Below are 6,618 nucleotides of genomic sequence, written 5' to 3' on the forward strand. Positions count from 1 at the left end.
ATATAGAATTAGGAGTGTTTACATCACACTGGTTAATATGAACCTCATCTTCTTTACTTAATTATTGTGTTAAGACATTTATACTCTATACTTAATAAATCCAAAAAGTACCCTTGCATTATGCACCATAGGTGTGATCCTACCATAAACCCTACCAACTGAACTCCCCCTCCCTTCCCATCTCCCCCTCCCTCCTTCATCCTGGGCCATAGTTGTGATCTATTCTTCATATGAAAGTGTGAGTGATTGTAGATTGTATTCATAATAGTACTGAGTACAAAAAATCTCGAATAGCCAAGACATTATTCAGAAATAAAAACAAATCAGGAAGAATCATGCTACCAGACTTCAAACTATACTATAAATCTATAGTGATCAAAACAGCATGGTATTGGCACAAAAATAGAGAGGTAAATGTATGTAACACAATAGAAAACCAAGAGACGAACTCAGAAATTTTTCATTTAACTTTTTCTGTATGAGGCCAGGGCTACAAGTTTCAGAAATCTGCTAAGCCCCATTACTCAATGTTAAGAACAGAGTGGGTGTGTCGATCCTCCCCCTTGACCATGGAGCCAGATGCCAGGATCCTCTTCAGCCCCAACCTATCATGTCTTAAACTGGTCTGTAAATAACTATGAATGGGCCCCTTCCATCTTCCAGTCACCACTGACCCCCATAAGGTGTGGGGTTTATAGCAACATGCTACAAAGACCAAGGCTTGGAGATGAGACATTAATGCCCAAAGTCACTCATGATACTGTTCATGACTGAAATAAATATCAATTCTCCACCCAACACCTTCAATCAGATATTCAAATAAGCAATTGTTCCCAAAAAGCCTTGGACACAGATTGAGATGCAGAGGGAGGCACAAGGGAAGAGTGGACCTTAAGTACATAGGAGACTAAGACTCTTGTCCACAGGGAGGTGGAGCTTGAAGCTATTGTGAAATGAAACAGGAAGTAGAAGAACAGGACTACTGGCTACAAAGAAAATCCACCTTCCAGGGGAAAGAAAGGGGTGTATTTTCTTCTCTTATTCTGTGTGTGCCCTTTGTGCTCCTGGCCACACTGTGAGCTGCACTGTCACATGTTCATGGGTCTCTGCTGGTCTGAGTCAGCTGAGGACATGAATCTGCCCCTTCGCTGAAGCATCTCCAGTGCAGGTGGGATGACTGATCATGGTGAGGACTCCACCACATTGTGCAGAAGGATGGGCTGGAGGAGGGAGGAGACCCACAGAGGCTCTGAGCCAGAAGAGGCCCTGCTCACGTTCACCTATGAGGGACTGATACAGAAGCTACAAGGTCCATTTGCTGCTGTGTCCTGGCCGTCAGTGAGTTGAGGACACATGAGGCAGATGGTGGCTGTGGGTCAGGGAGACCCTCTTTCTGTGTAAGTGTCGGCAGAGAGCCTGGTGCTCACCCCAGCCCTCACCCTGCGGAAATGAGAACCAGGCTCCTGGGAAGGGTGCAGTTCCCCTTCCTGTGGGGGTTCAGATGTGACAGCACCATGTCAGAAAGGCCCCAAAGTACAACTAGCCACATCCTGTGTGTCTGTGTGTCCTGAAGGCACCATGGTCTCCTCCATCTGCACAGCTGGGACAAGTGGTGGGAGACTCCATGACCCCCACCCTCATAACCCTGCTCTGCTTGGTGAGATGTGGGGACAGACAGAGGAGACCCTGATCTGGGAGGGAGAGACCCACCCACAGCCAGGCCCTGCTCTATCAGGAGACCCCAGGGACTCAGGAGGCTCCTTGGGGGTGTGAAGACAGGATATGCTCAGCCTTCAGGTGACAAATCTCTCACTGAGATCTGTTCCAGGGATGAGTCTGGGCCCCAGGACCCACGTACAGGCAGGTGAGTCTGTCCCCAGCTGTCCCAAGTCACTTCTCCTCAGTGGGGACAAGAAGACACCCCTGGGCAGCTGAGAATGGGGAACAGGAGCCCTGAGCTGATTGGGGGGAACATCTGGAGAGTCGGGCTCAGAACTGGGATCAGTGGGGTGGAAGGTGACTGGGGACCCAGCTTCTGATTTCCTAACAGGAACCCTCCCCAGACCCACCATCTGGGCTGAACCAGACTCTGTGATAACCAGGGGAAGCCCTGTGACTATCTGGTGTCAGGGGACATTGGATGCCCAGGAATACCAACTGGAAAAACAGGGAAGCTTCTGGGACAGAAATAAACCACTGGAGCCTGGGAACAAGGCCAAGTTCAATATCCAGTATATGACAGAGCACTATGCAATGGGATATCGCTGTTACTATCACAGCCCTGCTGGATGGTCAGACCATAGTGATACCCTGGAGCTCATGGTGACAGGTAAGAGGACACCTGGGGCTCCCAGCTTCAAGCTTTGCCCTCAGGAATGGGGTCTGCTCTCAGGGGTGTCTCCCTCTCATAGTCCAACCGGAGGTTGATGTGGGAGGTGTGATCCCCATTTAACACTACTGCCTCCTCCTGTCCTAGGAGTCTACAGCAAACCCACCCTCTCATCCCTGCAGAGCCCTGTGGTGACCTCAGGGGGAAATAGGACCCTCCAGTGTGGGTCACAGGTGGGATTTGCCAGGTTTACTTTGACCAAGGAAGAAGAACAAAAGCTGTCCTGGACACTGGACTCACAGCCTCCAATGGCAAGTTCCAGGCCCTGTTTTCTGTGGGCCCTGTGATCCCTGGGCACAGATGGATGTTCAGATGCTGTGGCTATTACAGGAACAACCCCCAGGTGTAGTCAGAACCCAGTGACCCCCTGGAGCTCCTGGTCTCAGGTGAGGAGGTTTCATAACATGCTATTCATGTTTTGAAACCCAAAATATGTCACAGTGAGCCTTGCTTTCAGGAACCCCAAGATGGTAGTGTAGGGTGAGGAATCAAGGGCTCTGGAGCAAGAGACCCCAAGAGAGAGACAGTGAGACCTGCAGGGACAGGACAGGACACTGAGGAGTTGGCAGGGGCCAGACCCTGCAGCTCGTGGCCTGTCCTTCCCCCCCAGGTGTGTCTAGGAAGCCCTCCCTCATCACCCTGTAGGGCCATGTCATGGCCCCTGGAGAGAACCTGACCCTCCAGTGTTGCTCTGATGTCAGCTATGACAGATTTGCCCTGTCCCGGGATGAGGGACATGTCCTCACCCAGCTCCCTGGATGGCAGCCCCAGGCTGGACTCTCTCAGGCCAACTCTCCCCTGGGCCCTGTGAGGGGCTCCCATGGGGGTCAGTACAGATGCTATGGTGGATACAACCTCTCCTCTGAGTGGTCAGCCCCCAGTGACCCCCTGGACATCCTGATCTCAGGTGAGGAGCCCAGTGGGTTGTCAGGGACCCAGACACTGCACAGTCCTTGTGGGGGGAGGAGAAAGGGACAGGGGTGATGGTTGGGAGGAGGTGGGGGTCTCAGGGAGGGGGAGGGAGAGAGACACAGAGGTAAGTGGGGAGAAGAAGACTCAGACACGGAGATAGGGACACTGAAGGTGTTCAGAGAAAGGCCCAGGGATGTGTCACCTCAGACAAAGTTAGGGGGCCGCCCGCACCCCTCCTTCCACTTTCTCTAGGACAGCTCTTTTACAGACCCTTCATCTCCGTGCAGCCGGGCCCCACAGTGGCCTCAGGAGAGGATGTCACCTTTGTGTGCCAGTCATGGAGCCCAACAGACACTTTCTTTCTGGCCAAGGAGGGAGCAAGAAATTGCCCCCTGCATCTCAGATCAAAGTCTAGATCTGGGCAGTTCCTGGCTGAATTTTCCTTGAGTTCTGTGAGCCCACACAGCCCTTCTCCTTACCTGTTGTCACTGCCCAGTGAACCCGTGGAACTCGTGGTCTCAGGTGAGGACACCTGCCCCTGCCCTCTCTGAGATCAAAGGATCAGCTCAGGGCCCTGCCCCAGGAGAGCTCTGGGACATTGAGGAATGAGGGGGTGAAGGGGGTAGGTCACAGGGGAGGGTCCAGCCGAGATAGGAGGAATCAGAGGAGACCTCTCATCCCTGGGCACTTTCCCCTAAAGTCTCAGTCAGGGTGCAGGGCATGAAAAGTGGGATGAGATGTGGGTGAACCTCAGAGCAAAGAGACAAGACTGAGGGTAGAAGTCAGAGGCCCCCACTCACCTACCTGCTGATGTCTTTATCTCAGAATCAGAACCTCTAAGTGTCCTAGTCCCTCAACACCGGGTCCTGACCCCATGAGAGATGGAAGCTGTTATCCTGATCCCACGGAAACTTCCAGACTCATTTCAATCCTATTCCCAATACTTAGGTCGGGGTCTGCCTCCCAAAGGGAGCAGGGTGGACTTTAGCAAGGGGCCCATGTGGCTTCTGGGGCTCTGAGGATGGAGCAGCTGTGACCCTCTGTGGGCATCAGAAGGGAGGGAGGTGTATGAGGTCCAGACAGAGAGGAGGGGTCAGACCTGAAGGGAGGAGGAATTAGGTGTGTCCCCTCCCTGAACAGGACCCCAGGAGCCATCTCCACTCAATAGGAAGCCAGGAGCAGGGAGGGCACAGGGCAGGTGTTTAGTCTGGGAGTCGGGTGGGAGGGGCCAGAAGTGGCAAAGTCTGTATTGGTTCTGCCGCCTCTTGGGAGCAGGAACTTCTAAGAAAGCCTTGTCCCCTCCTGCCCTGGGTTCCCATCTGAATGAAGGGGAGGTACCTAGGGTGACCTCAAAACACCCTCCTTTCTGACCCCCTGGGGCACCTGGGATGTGCTCCTGTCTCCAGCCCTCTGTGGGCCTGTCCTGCTCCTCTTGTAACTGAGACTCGTCAGGGTTAGAAAGCTGCAGGAGATGTGGGCATGTGCATGAGGTTTATATGAGAAGCCAGAATATTATGAAACGGTAAAGATTTACAGAGCTCTGCTGGTCAGGATCTCTCCTGCCTCACACGACATCTGCTGGTTTACCGAATCCACACTTCGCACAGCTCTGCCTGACTCCCGGGCCCCTGCTCTGTCTAGGAGGATGTGTGGTGAGGAGGAGGAGGATGGGCTGGGTCAGCAGAGTATGGCGTCCAGGCCTGATAGGAAACAGGATAATCTTGGGCAGGGAAGAAGGAGAACAGGCTGGCGACTTGGAGTGAGGATAGATGGATGCCCCCTGAACAGCTCTTATTTCTCATTTCTAAGAGCCCCTCATCCACAAGCCGGGGGTTCCCTGAGTCCTCTCAGAACAGGACAGGGGGCTGCTCAGGCCTTGGTGGGATCTGACAGAGGTGAGGGTGGAGCCCACACTAGACACTCTGTCGGAGGGGAGCTCCCCGGGCTGTGGGTGCCACCGAGCACAGACCCCTATGGTGGTCTCTGTGCTCAGGGCACACCTGAGATTAAGGAGGGGCCTCACCTGCTCACTGAGCCAGTGGAGGGGAAGTCACCACACAGCACATCCTGTGTGTGAGTCATTTCTATTCCACATCTTCTCTGCTCACTTTTCAAATGATGCTCTCTACTGTTCTAAAATAAAAGAATAGATACATAAATTTATAATTTTAATTTAACTGATATGGATTTATGATTTAAAAATAGGTGAATTCTTTTATTATTTTCATTAGGACTTAATTTAATTAATACATTTGCTTTTTCAGATAATTTTATCTTATTATCAATTCTTTCTATCCTGCACATTTAATATGGAGGAGTATTAATAAACTTAAGAAGAGTTTTCAAAGTTTTATTCACAGGAATTGTGGACATTCATTTCAATTTAAATAATAATTCAATTATTTTAAAAATTTATAAGAGGTCGGGCAGTGCCTGTGGCTAAGTGAATAGGGTGCCAGCCCCATATACTGAGGGTGGCAGGTTCAAACCTATCCCTGGCCAAACTGCAACAAAAACATAGCTGGGCATTGTGGCAGGCGCCTGTAGTCACAACTACTCGGGAGGCTGAAGCAAGAGAATCACCTAAGCCCAAGAGCTGGAGGTTGCTGTGAGCTGTGATGCAATAGCACTCTACTGAGGGTGATATAGTGAGACTCTGTCTCTCTAAAAAGCAAGAAGTACACATGAAAAAGTTACTGGTTTCACTATATTTATTTAATTTCACTATAGAATTCTTCTCCATTGGCCTTTTAATTGATCTCTAACTTACTTATAAAATGCATGTAAACTACAAGAAAATAGACATTTATTTCTAAATTGCATGCCAATTTTACACTTTGTGTTTTAGTATGTAACTGCATATTAAATAAATATTGAAAGTTTTAACTATATACATATTTATATACAATTATATAAATTACATATAAATATACGTGTGCACATGTCTCCAAGTATATACACTCATGTTCATCCATATTCTCAGTTTTTTTTTTTTTTGAGACAGAGTCTCACTATGTCACCCTCTATAGAGTTCTGTGGAGTCACAGCTCACAGTGACCTCATACTCTTGGGCTTAAGCGATTCACTTGCCTCAGCCTCCCAAGTAGCTAGGACTACAGGTGTCCACCACACTGCCTGGCTATTTTTTGATTGTAGTTGTCAGTGTTGTTTGGCAGGCCCAGGCTGGGTTTGAACCCCCCAGCTCTGGTATGTGTGGCTGGCACCCTAGCACCTGAGCTACAGGTGCTGAGCCATATTCTCAATGTTTTTGATGTGGTTTGTTTTTACATTAATTCTTTATAAAACCAGAAATATTA

At 49.9% G+C, this 6,618-nt stretch overlaps 1 pseudogene; it reads left to right on the forward strand.

Annotated features, from left to right (window-relative positions):
• Nucleotides 1-1,624: 1,624 nt before the first annotated feature.
• Nucleotides 1,625-5,378, forward strand: LOC128596523 (leukocyte immunoglobulin-like receptor subfamily A member 6; annotated as a pseudogene).
• The last annotated feature ends 1,240 nt before the right edge of the window (nucleotides 5,379-6,618 follow it).

This window comes from Nycticebus coucang, chromosome 10, assembly GCF_027406575.1.
Source record: "Nycticebus coucang isolate mNycCou1 chromosome 10, mNycCou1.pri, whole genome shotgun sequence".
Classification (NCBI taxonomy): Eukaryota; Metazoa; Chordata; class Mammalia; order Primates; family Lorisidae; genus Nycticebus; species Nycticebus coucang.